Source organism: Misgurnus anguillicaudatus, chromosome 1 (assembly GCF_027580225.2).
Source record: "Misgurnus anguillicaudatus chromosome 1, ASM2758022v2, whole genome shotgun sequence".
NCBI classification, from domain to species: Eukaryota; Metazoa; Chordata; class Actinopteri; order Cypriniformes; family Cobitidae; genus Misgurnus; species Misgurnus anguillicaudatus.
The window spans coordinates 19580392-19595851 of record NC_073337.2 but is presented as its reverse complement, the minus strand read 5'-3'; the positions used below and the strand labels follow the sequence as shown (position 1 = coordinate 19595851).

The 15460-nt window shown below is 32.5% G+C and overlaps 2 long non-coding RNA genes across 2 annotated transcripts; both read right to left on the bottom strand.

Annotated features, from left to right (window-relative positions):
* Positions 1–2006: 2006 nt before the first annotated feature.
* On the bottom strand, positions 2007–3413 carry LOC141363951 (uncharacterized). The gene is made up of 4 exons (XR_012369671.1): positions 3140–3413; positions 3014–3046; positions 2662–2702; positions 2007–2300 (listed from the first exon to the last, which is right to left on the bottom strand). It is a non-coding gene; the product is annotated as an uncharacterized lncRNA (long non-coding RNA).
* A 7055-nt stretch (positions 3414–10468) lies between these two features.
* LOC141361748 (uncharacterized) lies at positions 10469–11267 on the bottom strand. The gene is made up of 3 exons (XR_012367968.1): positions 11005–11267; positions 10879–10935; positions 10469–10502 (listed from the first exon to the last, which is right to left on the bottom strand). It is a non-coding gene; the product is annotated as an uncharacterized lncRNA (long non-coding RNA).
* Positions 11268–15460: the final 4193 nt, after the last annotated feature.

Here is a 15460-nt window from a genome sequence, read left to right as displayed (position 1 = left end):
ACCATTTTAGTGCTACAGTATATGGCACCTATAAAGCACCCATGAAGAACCTTCCGGGGGTGATATAGCACCATGAGAACCTCCAGGATGGTCCAGATGGACTGGTTAGCCCAGTGCTTCTCGCACTAGTGGCCATGGGGGTGCCGGCAGTTCGGGTGGCCACGGAGGTGCGGGCAGTTCTGGTAGCTTGTAATCATAGGGGAACCATTTTTAGTGCTAGAGTATATGGTACCTATAAAGCACCCATGAAGAACATTCCAGGAGTGATATAGCACCACTATAGCACCAGATGTGGTTCTAGCACAATGTGGTGCTATATGGTACTTAAAATGGTTCCATATGATAACGAGCCAGTGAACCGCTTTTAGTGCTATTTAGCACCGTTTGTTTTTAGAGTGCATGAAAGTTTATTTATATCACTATATAGAGAAGGAAAGTGTATACATAGCAAAAAGTCGAGTGTTAAATTAATTCTCACAGAGTTGATTCCAACACTTTTTCATAGTTTATTTACACTCTTAAAATGAATGCGTTAAATGAACACATCTCTGTGTTATTTTTAGAACAACACATTTTGAAACTTTCAATTTTTGCTGTGTATGGGACTATTGCACTGTACCTGTACAGTGTATCTTTTGTTTGTTTTAAGCCAATTGGCTAAATGAAAGACTTAAGGAGTTAAATCAAACCCTGTTGTTTAGAGCTGTACAGTAGGGGCACAGTAGAGTTTCAAAACATTTTATATATTATGTAATTTTGATATGATATATTGTCATGCTGAATGTCATTTTATAAATGTAATATATGCATTTATAACTTAGACCAGTGGTTCTTAAACTGGGGGCCGCGAGATGGTGCCAGGGGGGCCCCAGTTTTATGACATTTTATAAAATACATTCATTTATCATGAATTCTGTGTGATTAAACCTAAAAAATAAGGCTACTAATAAACAGCACTACTTTGTATAACTTAATATGTTTTGTTTAATTAAAATGTTACATTTTAGAACAGTTTTTTGTCTTAAATTTTCTTTGGGGGGGGCTTGAGTTGAGTATTGAAGAAGTTCTTGGTGAGGCCTTGTGTTTACATTTACTGCTTGCTCTGCAGTCCCCGTATTCATCAACGGCGTCATTGTGGGACACATTGGAGGGAACAAAGGAGAGTGTTTCGACTGCCTCATGTATAGTAAACATCGGGAGGAAGAAGGAATCCACCGTGTGACAACGATTCAGTGAGTACACATAGTTACTGCTTTGAGAGTACCTCTGTATTAACGATGTGTGCCAGTATGTCACGAAAGGAGACGAGCAGTGTGGATTACTGTCGCGGGGTAGACGTCCATCTAGCCATCCTTCGCGTCAGCCCTTCTGTCTAGCATTCAGGATTTACCCTTAGCCCAATGTGGTGGTGCGGCCCTAAGTTACAGTGAGTGTGTGGATTGCTGTGGGTGAGTCTTTTTGTTGCTGTGTCTACACATAGAAGATTGTAGTGCGGTGTTGTGTAAATGTTGTCAGCACAGTTGTCCAGGGCGACTCTGTGATCATGCTCTCCTTGGCTCGGACGGCCATAGTTTTAGTGTCTCCTTTCCCCTGCCCTTTTCTCTTTTAAATAATTTAAATAAAGTTTGTTTTAAATTGTACTTACTCTCTCGTGTGTCTGGTCATTGGGGTATTTTTGTGACCTCCTCGAGGTGGAAATTGGGAAGGGGCGGGACTCACGACACTGGTGTTCCACTCCGACCTGTGACATTAAAATAACTACAAATTTTAAAGCAGACAGGTAAATTACTTTGGTTGAACCAACTTTTTCCATAGTGTATAGATTGCCAGAAAAGGCATGTAAAGAGACAATGAGATTAAATATATTGTACAGTAGGTCACTTATAATGGGAGCGTCTGCCAAATGCTTACGAAAATAGTTTTTGAAAAGCCTGAACCTTTTTCAAGTATCATAAACAAATACAATTTAACTTGTTTTATTTAATCAAAATAATAAAAAAGCCTAGTAGTGGACAGTGATAAAAAACACTTTATTCTTCATTGGTGTGATAAGATGAAATTTGCACTATATATTTGCATCAAGATTTTTTAGCTATAGATAAAGTTAAAATAAAACACATTTCAAAGTGACCATTTATCCCCTCACTTATTAACCCAATATGTGTTCTATCCAATATGTACCCAGCACTGGGTCAAAAATAACCAGCAGAGTGTTTGGTTAAGAAAGACCAGTTTTTTAAAGTAAATATATATTGCTAATAAATATAAAATCTCATATTTCCTTTTTTTGGCTTTCCCCCCTAAAAAAAAAAGAAAAAAATTGTATTATTGTTAACACAACATCAATGATTTGATATTAAAGGTATGTGTTGTCCAAAAATGTGTTGATTGCACATTGTTTCATAAAATAATATTTACACTCTTTTTACTCTTGAAATGTGATTCAGTGTTGTGTGACAGATATGAGCAAATGCTTTATTGATTCAATATTAACACTATATCACATTGTAGATTACTAAACTTGTTTGAGATGTAATGAACAAATTAACAGTTACATAGAAAAAAGTTCAAATTAAAACTAACCAGCATCCATTAACACATAGACTGTCTAATTACAGTATTTGTTTCTACGTTTCCTTATAAAGCATTAAATATACTCACCTGCCATGGGTAGCGTTGTTAAATGTCCCGTCTGATCATATCTAGTAAGAGATCAAAATTACTTATAGTACAATATAAACCACAAAGTTATGTAAATAATAATATTCAAGTTCAGCAACTGAATTTTACAATGTTTAAAATGAAAAGTAATAAAAAAAAACTTGTTTAAGTAAATAGGAGTTTAAAATGTGCAATGTGATCAAAATTCTGTTTGTTTACACAATTCAAAGTCTTGGGATTTATTGATCAGTGTTAATATCTATTGACCTTTGGTATGTGTACATTGTTATCTTAGCCCAAAATCATTTTGTCCATGTACACTGGTTATTTTTGATCATCTTAATATACCCACAATGTAAGGTTCCCGTCTGTTGTGTTCAATCCACTGCCAAAACAGGATACAATGCATATAAAGGTATTTGTGTTAGTCATGTATGTCAACATTAACACCTCACGCATCTTGCATTAAATATATTACCTTGTGCTATTAGGGATGGGTGACCCAAGAGTGTAACTTAGGAGCAGAAAACTCAGGACCCAAACAGAAAACATGTTGTCTGTGATATATTGAGCAGAGTGAATCTGAATGAATCAGATCAGTTATAAGCATATATTCCTATCCCTGCCCATTCAAATGCTCTTTAATCCTTTGATATCTGTATGTGTGCGCTGATACTGTCCTTGAATAAGACATGGACAAATAATGTTTAAAGGACACACTAAGAAAAACATCCCAGAGATCTGATCAATGTTATGAAAATATTTTAGACTTTAAACCGAGAGCAATACATTAAAGATACATCAATCCTAAGTGTCACAATGTAGGACAGTTTCCAAAGGAATGCAAAAAAAGTGCAAAGCACCTAAACATGCTCTGCTTCAGTTTGCTACTGGATCAGCAAGGTTTGTTTTAACATTATATGAAACAATGCAAAAGGTCTGCACTCCAATAAAATGTCTTTATTAAATTGAAGCAGGAGATACAAAGTTAGGTAATGTACAGGGAATATTGTGTCTAACAACCCATGTAGTATTTTGTATCTTAGTTAAGGTCTAATGCATAATTGATGTGTATTTGCTTAATGAAAAAAGGAGTTATATCAAGCATACATTGTCAAAGAAAAAATGGTCTTAGCTGTCATGGGGCAGTACCCTGTAAAAAGATCCTAATATGTACCATTTAGGTACAGATATGCATACCTTTAAGGACCTCAAAACCAAAAATGTATTTGACTGTGGATTTCTTTTCGTTCATGTGGTATAATTTTGTAGCTTATATTTGATTCCAAGGAATACATGTAATCATAAAATGTATAGCTTGATGTACTGTAAGTTGCTTTGCATTATAGATGTACCAGCTGAATGTGTTTTGAGCATTGAAAAAATGTACAGTACATTTTCACACATCAGATATACAGTCATCGAAACAATGTGGCATCTTCACAATGTAAAAAGTTCTTATGTTGCCAGTGTTTTAGTTAGTAAAAAGAGGATATAACTTACATTTTGTTAAAGTAATGAGTGGTATCAGTGAATTATGAATAAAACATTTTATTTTTATATCATTTACAATGTATTCGAATCCAGATTGATGTTTTTAAATTTAAGAGTGGCTCAATGAAATGAAAGACATTTTAAAAGAAACAGTTTTTATTTTCATTTTACTCCTGTTATTTTTTCCCATTCCCATGAGGGTCCCATGTGGATCCCCCTGCATGCTCATCTCCACTCTGCATTTTGTCGTCCAGAAAGTGTTTGCTTAAGGTAGGAAGTCTCCATGACCTTCAACAAAGTACAGAAACATGTTATACACACTAGATTATAGTTTTCCCTAAAATTTTGTTAAAATGCCCTTGTTTCTTCAAATTAAATGTGAATAATTACATAAAATTTATGAAAACATTATTGAAAGTTTGACTATATGTTATGTATGAATTCTCGCCCGGCAGATTTCATCCAAACAAGATATAACAGAACAGGGTTGTATAGTACTTAAGTATTTTTACTTTCTACATAAAAGTAAATTTTCAATTATTCGTATTTTATTAGTGTTTTTCTTTGGAAAACAAACATTCCAAAACATATTATCATAATTTTTACTCCACTACGTTTCATAATTTCAAGTTTTTGGTTTATTTTTTGGTTTATTTAATATTTAAGTACATTAAACATCTAGTCATTTTTTGTACTTTTACTTAAGTAAATTTTATGTAATTAGGCATTAAATCAATTTTAATATGCAATATATAATGAATACACAGTATGATTCTATGCTTTAGAATAGTGAACATTTTTTAGTAAAGAAAAGTACATTTTTTCCGAAGACAAACACTCTGATAAAGCACAGATGCTTGGAAAATGTAACTAAAATACTTGCTACCTGATCTCACAAAATTCCGTGAAATAGTCACGCATTATTTTGCTCAGTTTTGCGTGACATTGTCACGTATTTCCACCATATTACGTGCCCCTGACACGACTTTCTTTTCCGTGACAGTTTCACGTATTGGTTACTCAACTGTTTTTCCTATTTTTAAACAATTATCGCTTCGGTTTGGGGTTAGATTTGCTGTTTGCGTTACGATGTCACTTAATGTATTGGTTTATAAAAAAATTCGTATGCTTTTTAAACCATCGTCGCCTGACGTTAGGGTTAGAGTTGGGTTTGGGTAAGGATGTCATTTTATGTAACAGAAAGTTGTTCTAACCCCAAACCGAAGCGACAATTGTAAGAAAATAGGAAAAACAGTTGAGTAACCAATACGTGAAACTGTCACGGAAAAGAAAGTCGTGTCAGGGGCACTTAATATGGTGGAAAAACGTGACAATGTCACGCAAAACTGAGCAAAATAATGTGTGATTATTTCACGTATTTTTATACACCTCTGTAACAGAATGATAAAAACAGGCCACGATTATCAATGAACATAACATCAGTTATTTAAAATCATTAGGATGTATTGTTGTCCAGACTTTTATTATTATCATTATTATTATTTTAATGGTTTATGACATAACACAATTAAGGAAAAAACTTACAAAAACACATGCATCTCGGGAAATCTGGTTATGAAAAAAAAATTAGCATTATAAAAATAACTAACACACCTCATTCACACCTCAAAATATATGAACATGTGCTATTGAGAATGGATACCAAACAATGTTCAGACGCATAATATTTAGAGCCCAAACAGAAAAACATTTAACACAAAAAAGTAGCACGCACAATATTCAATAGTATTCTATTGTCATAAATTAGCTGAAAACAATGACAATAAATTACAGAAAAAGGTAGCAAAACATTTTCTTTTAAAGCACCAAACTGCACTCATATCTCAAATGTATAGATCAACATGTTGATGTTTCCCATCAGATCAAATCTGATATAGAGATAAAAATAAGTTAAGAATCAAAAAGTTATATATGTTATTTTAATATTGTTCAAATTCAGTTACATAATTTTACATTTTATAATGTTTATAACTATAGTAATTTAATGATCTCATTAAGGTAAACAATACCCCCGAATGTGTGGTGTAGTCAAAAATCTTTATATTTACATTCAAAGTCTTATATTTCAGAATATGTGAACATTGCTGTCTCGCCCCAAAACCCAATTCACATTATCATATATTTAAATTGAGCTTACATGTTCTGCATGACTCTTTGGTCTGAATCTACTCACCTTCTGATGTTCACATTTGTGGCATTTCTAAAAATTTAACAGAACACATTACATGTGTAGTACTTTTCATAAAAAAAATTATAATTTGTTATTGTAAAATCTCATTTACTGTTCGAGCAATACATGTACATTAAACTGCCCTCACATATCAGATGGCTGGGTAAAGTTGTTATTGGTGATGTTTCCAGTCAGATCAGACCTGATGAAAAATAGAAATAACTAGGCTATTAACATAACTTTACAAATAACACCTTTAACACCTTACTAATGTTTGATCAAATATTACCTTGTGATATTGGGGATGAGAGACCCAAGAGTGTAGTTTAGGAGCAGAAAACTCAGAGCCCAAACAGAAGTCATGTTGTTCATCATCAGCACTGATTTACTGAGCAGATTTGAACCAAGCATCTGTTCCCTTCCCTGTCCTTTTAAATGCTCTTTAATCTGTTGATGTCAGTGATTCCCACAGATCTGAGTAGAAGTTTGTCCTTGGATAAGACATGGACAAACACTGTTTAAAAGATACACTAAGAATAGCTATTTGATATCCTCAATGTTATAAAATATTTAGAAACTTTAATTATATCAACAAAGAGTCATCAAGTGTTTGACAGTATGGGAAAAATGTTGTTTCACGCAAGCACCTGCACATGCTGTCTTTCAGTTTGTATAGGTCAGTGGTTCTCAAACTGGGGTCCGGGGCCCCCAGGGGGGCCGCGAGATGGTGCCAGGGGGGCCCCAGTTTTATGACATTTTATAAAATACATTAATTTATCATGAATTCTGTGAAATTAAACCTAAAAAAAATAAGGCAGCACTACTTTGCATAATTTAATGTTTTGCTTAATTAAAATGTGAAGTGTTAGAACTGTTTTTTGTCATAAATTTTCTTTGGGGTGTCAGGCCTTGAAGTCTTGTTAAATTTGTATTTTGTCATGGTGGCAGAGTTCTGGCAGTCCCTGGCCTTGTGTGGAGGTTCATGCCTTGTTTTTGTGTTTGGCATGTGCCTCTGGTGTCTTGTCCTGTGACCCCGCCCCCTCGTTCTCCTGCTTATTAGTAATCATTGTTTTTTCTCCCATCACCTGTTCCCGCTCGTTATCTTGTTTGCTTTCTTCTATTTAATGTCAGTGTATCTTTAGTTCTGTGCAGGATCATTGTGTTGTGTTCTGTTGCCGTGTTTCATGTTCCTATCTAGTCAAGATACCAAGTCTTAGTGTTATTTGTCAAGTTCATGTTTCATGTTGCGTACCCCCTCGTGGGTGTTTGTTTTTGTGTTTAAAATAAAGTGTTTTCTGTTTTTCCCCGACATCTTTGCGTTTGGGTTCATCTGTTCCTGCTAACCCTCACATGGGGGGGCCGCGAAGGAATGCACCGTACACAAAGGGGGCCGCACGCTGAAAAAGTTTGAGAACCACTGGTATAATTAATCTATTGAGGGAGAGAGAGGGAGCTTATTGTGTCCATGAACTGTCTGTCTTCTGTTGAGGTCAAACCAAGCTGCATAATTGTCTTGTACTGGTTAAACGAATGACAGGAGGAATGATATCAAGCATTATTTAGTGTTGTACTGTAAGCGCATTAGCTGTTATCAGACATAAATTATTGTACATATATAATACACTTTCATAGTGAATCATATCTCACTGAGACAATTTTTCCCAAAACAAGATGTGATGTGTTTGTTCATTTCTCACTTATGTCTTTTAGAAATATTTTAGTCATGTCATGTTTTCACATATTGATCTTGCTTAATGTTATATTTATTAAATGAGCTTATTTTGGGCGTTAAAAGGTAAACTTTACCTTTGACATCCTTTCATTAATTTGGTATGTTTTCTAGCTTAACTAGTGGAGCGTATCACTGCAAGGGTCATGGGGTTTGATTTCATGGGAATTCATGTTATGAAAAAATGCATAGCTTGAATTGAAGCAGGATTGGATCTAAAGTGAGGGTAGATTTCCAGGAACAGAAATGGTGACCGCTTTAAATGATATACCAAATTGCACTTGTGTATTAAATTGGTCGGTGGGTGATCTGTAGTATTGGGCTAGTTACTAAAAAATGCAATATATTAGTCATTACTTCTTTTAAAAGTAAAATTATTTCTTTACTTATTATTCCCAGCCAAGCTACACTACATTACTTTTCCATGTAGCCATTTTTTATAGTTACACTGCTATTTATGCTTACATATGCTTTGTTAAGTGTGACGTCCAGAGCCAATCTTTCTCAAATGCTATAGGGAAATAAAAAAAATCACACTAATAATTGCATCATAATGCAAAACTACCAAAAACACCCAATTCTAATTTTTATTTCCATACCAAAATACAAAATGACATGGACTCATAGACATAGATTTTTTATGAATTATTAATTTATTGCTGTCTTTAATTCTGTGATCCTGGAGACTGCAGTGTACACAGAGTTTATAACATTTTTACTTAAATGTGTAATATTGAATAAACATTTGGTCATAAACGGCTGTTTAACTAATATCCTCTATTGAAATGAGTGGACCCGGAACCTCCCAGGACAGCTGATAGAGATGCAAGCTGAATGTGTTTTATGCACTGAAAAGTCTACACAAGTTATTTTAGAAACTTGTTTACACATCGGATAACCAATTATCAATTCAAGAAGAAAAGTTGCCAATGATTATTGTATTTCTGATATATCATAAAAAAGAGAATATAACTTATATCTTATCATAGTAAATGAAAAGGCATGAAGGAATGATAAATCAAACATTTTATTTATAATAGTTTACCATTTGCAATGTGTTTGAATCGAGAATTGTGTTTTTAAATTTAAGAAAGGCAAAAAAATCAAATACATTAGCAACATGCCATTTCTATAGGCTACTGCTCTTATTTTTTCCCAGGTCCTTCTGGATCCATTGTGGCTTTCCCTGCAGTCTCATCACCAATCTGCAGTTTTCTGTCCACGTCGTGTATGAAACAGGTAGAGAATCCGCAGCCTCTGCAAAGTACAGAAACATCTTATCTTACTCTTGTATTATAGTTTTCCCTTGACTAAAAATGCTCTTATTTGTTCAAATTAAATGTAAATATTTATATAATATTCATGAATAAATGATTAACCGTTTCACTGTTAATATGTTAATTTTATAAATTGAAAAAATCTTACTTTCCTGAGAGAGGTCCTCTCAGCCTCTTTATTAAATGCTCATTCACAAGAAAACATGTCAGACACATCTGAGCTCTTTACTTGTTTTCAATTTCTAAATGAAAATTCTGTAATTCTTTATTTTACTCTTACAACATTATGCAATGTTGAGTGATTTATATGCAAATGTTTAGCATTCTGATTCAATAATAACATAATAACAAAGTGTACACCAAGCAGGAACACAACAGCATTTTAATAGAGTGTAGGGGAGTCTGAGTATATAGCCTATTGTCAGTCACACAGAAAATGAGATACTACATGGTATGGTAACAGTAAATTATATAACACTTTACAATAAGGTTTATTAGTTTACATTAATTAACTACATTAGTTAACATGAACTAATAATGAACTGCACTTATACAGCATTTATGAGTATTTGTTAATGTTAATTTCAACAATTACTCATACTTTATTAAAATCTTATTACCATTAGTTAATGCACTGTGAACTAACATGAACAAACAACTAAAAGCTTTATTTCTATACACTAACATTAACAAAGATTAATAAACACTGTAGCAAATGTATTGCTAATGGTCTGTCCATGTTAGTTAACACATTAACTAATGTTAACTATGAATCTTATTGTAAAGTGTATTTAAGTTTAGAACTCCAGATTAAAAAACACAATATTTAGTAACCGCTATCAAATTTTAGGTTTAGGCTTTGTGCTGTCTGAATGGGACATCCTAAGTAGCACATTAATGAATGAATTAAATGAATTACAATAGACACTGACCAACATTGATCAACAAATAAACTGTTAATGTAACACAAAAACACAAAAATAGTCATTTTCTCTTTAGTTTTTCTATTGTCATAAATCAGTGTGTAAATTGTTGAAAGAGGCTATATTGAGTTGAACAAAGATTTTTACATTTCAGGTTTTTTTTTATAAAGTATTAGAACATGAAACTGTACTCACCCAGAAACACTTCAGTGAAGTTGTAGTCAATCCTGGTATGAGATTAAAAAAAATAACCTTATAAAAATAACAAACATCAGCTTACTCACACCTGAAACTATATGACCTTGTGCTACTGAGTATGGAAACCTAAAAGTGTTTAAACACAGAATATTTAGAGTCCAAACAAACATGTAACACAAAATTGTTACATTACAAAAATATAACACATACAGTAGTTCTATTGTATTCTATTGTCAAAAATCAGTTGATAAACAATGACAATAAATAATTGATAGAGGTAAAGATTTTTACATTTCAAATTTTCATGCATTTTCTTTTAAAACACCAAACTGCACATAGTAAAATTCTAAATTCAGTTTTTTATGCATTTTTTTGTTCTATGATAATACATTAAACTGCTCTCACATATCAGATTCCTTGGTGAAGTTGTAACTGGTGGTGTTTCCACTCAGATGATCGGATCTTGTGAAAAATAAATAAATTCACAAACAAAACAAATATGTTAAATGTTATTTATTATTATCTGCATACCTTGTGATATTGAAGATGGGAACTCCAAGAGTGTAGTTCAGGAACAGGAAACTCAAAGCCCAAACAGAAATCATGTTGGCCATGAAACACCAGCACTGCATTAAACACCACGAAACACCAAAGTATATATTTCCTTCTCTGTCCATTTAAATCCTCTTCAATCTGTTAATCTGATCTGATATTTGTATGTGTGAGGGATTCCCACAAATCTGAGTAGATTTTGTCCTTGGATAAGACATTAATAAACATTGTTTAAAAGACACACTGTAAGAAAAACAGGGTGAGATCTGCACAATGCTATAAAAATATTTTTAAAGTGAGGACATAAGATTTACTGAGGAACAATAAATCTGTTAGTGTAACAGTGTTGGACAGTAATCATGGAAAAACATTTGCTTTTTGACTAAAGTTCGACATGGACCTGTGTGTTTGTCACATTAAACTGATCAATCTTTTATTAAAACTGTTTCAGTTCTAAGTTTATGAAGTAGAAATAGATCAGAAATAATGTTTTAATAGTCCTTTGTCTGATCTACACAGATTTTATCAATCAATTTGATTGCATATCTAACATTATGTTGTTTTCACATGATGCATTAAATTGCAACAAACTTGAGGGAAGCCAAAAGTATATTTCCTTTAAATTGGCTTTTTGACATCAATGTGTTTTAAAATTATACATGAGGCTTTAAAAACAGCATTTGATTCATGTTTTTGACTATAGTACTTAGTGTTGATCTTATCAACTTATAATAGTCCATTTCTCCACTTAACTATACATTCACAAATATACATTTACTAAAACTTGCAGTATTAAATATTTTGTCCATTGTAAACTTTTATCCACTAAAATGCTCTTTACAATGAAATGATCTCTCCCCTAAAACCGTCAACTTGGACTAGCAATATAAATGGTTAGATTATGTGCATTGTGATCCTTTGTGATCCTTCAATGACACTTTGTGATCCTTTGTGAACATATTGATCTTGCTTAATGTTATATTTATTAAATGAGCTTATTCTGGGGGGTAATTGTACTTTACCTTTGACTTCATTTTACTAATTTGGTATGTTTTTCTAACTTAACTAGTAGAGCGTATCGCTGCAAAGGTCATGGGGTTTGATTCCATGGGAATTCATGTTATGATAAAATGCATAGCTTGAATTGAAGCAGGGTTGGATCAAAGGTGAGGGTAGATTTCCAGGAACAGAAATGGTGACCACTTTAAATGATATACCAAACTTCACTTGTGTATTAAATTGGTGGGTGGGTGATCTGTAGTATTGGGCTAGTTACAAAAAATGCAATATATTAGTCATTAGTTACTTCTTTTAAAAGTAATATTATTTATTTACTTATTATTTCCAGCCAAGTTACACTACATTACTTTTCCATTACACCCCCAAAAATGTAGCCATTTTTTATGAAAACTGGAAAATTATTTAAAGGGTTTTATTAATTAGTTACACTGCTATTTATGCTTACATATGCTTTGTTAAGTGTGACCTCATGTCCAGAGCCAATCTTTCTCAAATGCCATAGGGAAATAACAAAAACATCACGCTAATATACACTTGTATCATAATGCAAAACTGCCAAAAACACCCAATTCTAATTTTTATTTCCATAACAAAATTCAAAATGACATGGACTCATAGACAGATTTTTAATAAATTATTAATTTATTGCTGTCTGTGATTCCGTGATCCTGGAGACTGCAGTGTACACTGAGAGTTTTTAAATTTTCACTTAAACATTTGGTCATAAACGGCTGTTTAGCTAATATCCTCTATTGAAATGAGTGGACCCGGAACCTCCCGGGACAGCTTATAGAGATGCAAGCTGAATGTGTTTTATGCACTGAAAAGTCTAGTTATTTTAGAAGCTTGCTTACACATCGGATAACCAATTATCAACACAAGAAGAAAAGTTGCCAATGACTTTTGTATTTTTGATCTATCATAAAAAGAGAATATAACTTATATCTTATCATAGTACATAAAAAGGCATGAATGAATGATAAATCAAACATTTTATTTATATTAGTTTACCATTTGCAATGTGTTGGAATTGAAATTTGTGTTTTTAAATTTAAGAAAGGCAAAAAAATCTAATGCACTAGAAAAGTAGCATGCTATTTCTAGACAGCTCTTATTTTTTGCCAGGTCCTTCCGGGTCTGATGTGGCTCTCCCTGCAATCTCTTCACCAGTCTGTATATTTTCTGCCACCCTGTGTATGCCACAGGTAGGTAATCTGCAGCCTCTGCAAAGTACAGAAACATATTATCTTACTCCTGTATTATAGTTTTCCCTTGACTAAAAATGCTCTTATTTGTTCAAATTAAATGTGAATATTTATATAATATTCCTGAATAAATAAGTAACTGTTTCACTGTTAATATGTTAATTTTATACATTTCAAAAATCTTACATTCCTGAGAGAGGCCTAAAATTAAACAAGAAGGATAAAAACAAGCCTATAACAAAATGACCTTCAAGATAGATTTGTGACTCCAGACTCAAATTGAGGAGCTCAGATGCAAAAGCCGTTAAACGCCAACTCCGTCAAAAATTAGATAACGAATGCTCTTTGCACGTATTATGTTCATCAAATACTTTTGCTTCAAATCCATTCAATCCCAGCTTCAGGTCATTCAGAAATCTGGTTTGTAGGCAGAATCCATTAAGAGTCTGATCTTTTTTTTAAATGCTCGTTTACAAGAATGCTCATGTAATGCTCATGTAAACTACATCTGAGCTCTCTAATTGTTTTTAATTTCTATACTTGATTTACAATCTAACAATGTCATGCAATGTTGAGTGATTTATATGCAAAAATTTAGCATTCTGATTAAATAATAACAACATAATAACAAAGTAGCAGTATCATAACAGCACTTTAATAGAGTGAAGGAGAGTCTATATATATATATATATATATATATATATATATATATATATATATATATATATATAGCCTCATAGTCTTCTCAGATTACAATATAAACAAATTTTTCATGTGTGAAAATGAATTATTTTTGACAAAACTGTATTTAAGTTTAGAACTCCAGATTAAAAAACACAATATTAAGTAACTGCTATCAAATTCTAGGTTTAGGCTTTGTGTTTGTCTGTATAGGACGTCCTAAGTAGCACATTAATGAATGAATTAATGAATTTAGACACTGACCAGCATTTATCAACAAATAAACTGTGTAACAACAAAATGTAACAAAAACACAAAAATAGTCATTTTCTCTTTAGTTTTTCTATTGTCATAAATTAGTGTGTAAATTGTGTTTTAAAAGATTTTTACATTTCAGTTTTTTTTTTTTTTTTTTTGATAAAGTAATAGAACATGAAACTGTACTCACAACGGACCTGGAACCACTTTAGTGAGGTTGTAGTCAATCCTGGTATGAGATAAAAAATAATTAACCTTATAAAAATAACAAACATCAGCTTCACACCTGAAAATATATGACCTTGTGCTACTGAGGATGGAAACCTAAAAGTGTTTAAACAGAATATTTAGAGTCCAAACAAATTGTTACATTTACAGAAAACAGTAGCTTTATTGTATTACTATCAAAAATCAGTTGAAAAACAATGACAATAACTGATTGAAAAAGGTAAAGATTTTTTCATTTTAAATTGTCATGCATTTGCTTTTAATCTCATTTTAGTAAACAATAGCCCCAAATACCTAATCAAAGTTTTAGATTTCAGAATAAGTGACTATATGTGATTTTGTGATTACTGTCTCACCCCAAACACCAGTTCATATTATCATACTCTAAATGCTACATGAAGCTTCTGTGTGTCTTGATATCTCATTGGCCTGAATATACTCACCATTTTACATTCACATCCATGGCATTCCTTAACATAAAGTATTTTCAAAAAAATTTAAAATATATATTTTTATAGTAAAATCTTTAATTCAGTTTTTTATGCATTTTCTGTTCCATGATAATACATTAAACTGCTCTCACATATCAGATTCCTTGGTGAAGTTGTAAGTGGTGATGTTTCCACTCAGATGATCAGATCTGGTGAAAAATAAATTCACAAAAAACACAAATATATATATATATTGATATTATTATCTGCATCATCTTGATACAAATTTACCTTGTGATATTGAAGATGGGAACTCCAAGAGTGTAGTTCAGGAACAGAAAACTCAAAGCCCAAGCAGAAATCATGTTGGCCATGAAACACCAGCACTGCATTAAACACCACGAAACACCAAAGTATATATTTCCTTCTCTGTCCATTTAAATCCTCTTCAATCTGTTAATCTGATCTGATATGTGTATGTGTGAGGGATTCCCACAGATCTGATTAGATTTTGTCCTTGGATAAGACATTAATAAACATTGTTTAAAAGACACACCGTAAGAAAAACAGGATGAGATCTGCACAATGCTATAAAAATATTTTTAAAGTGAG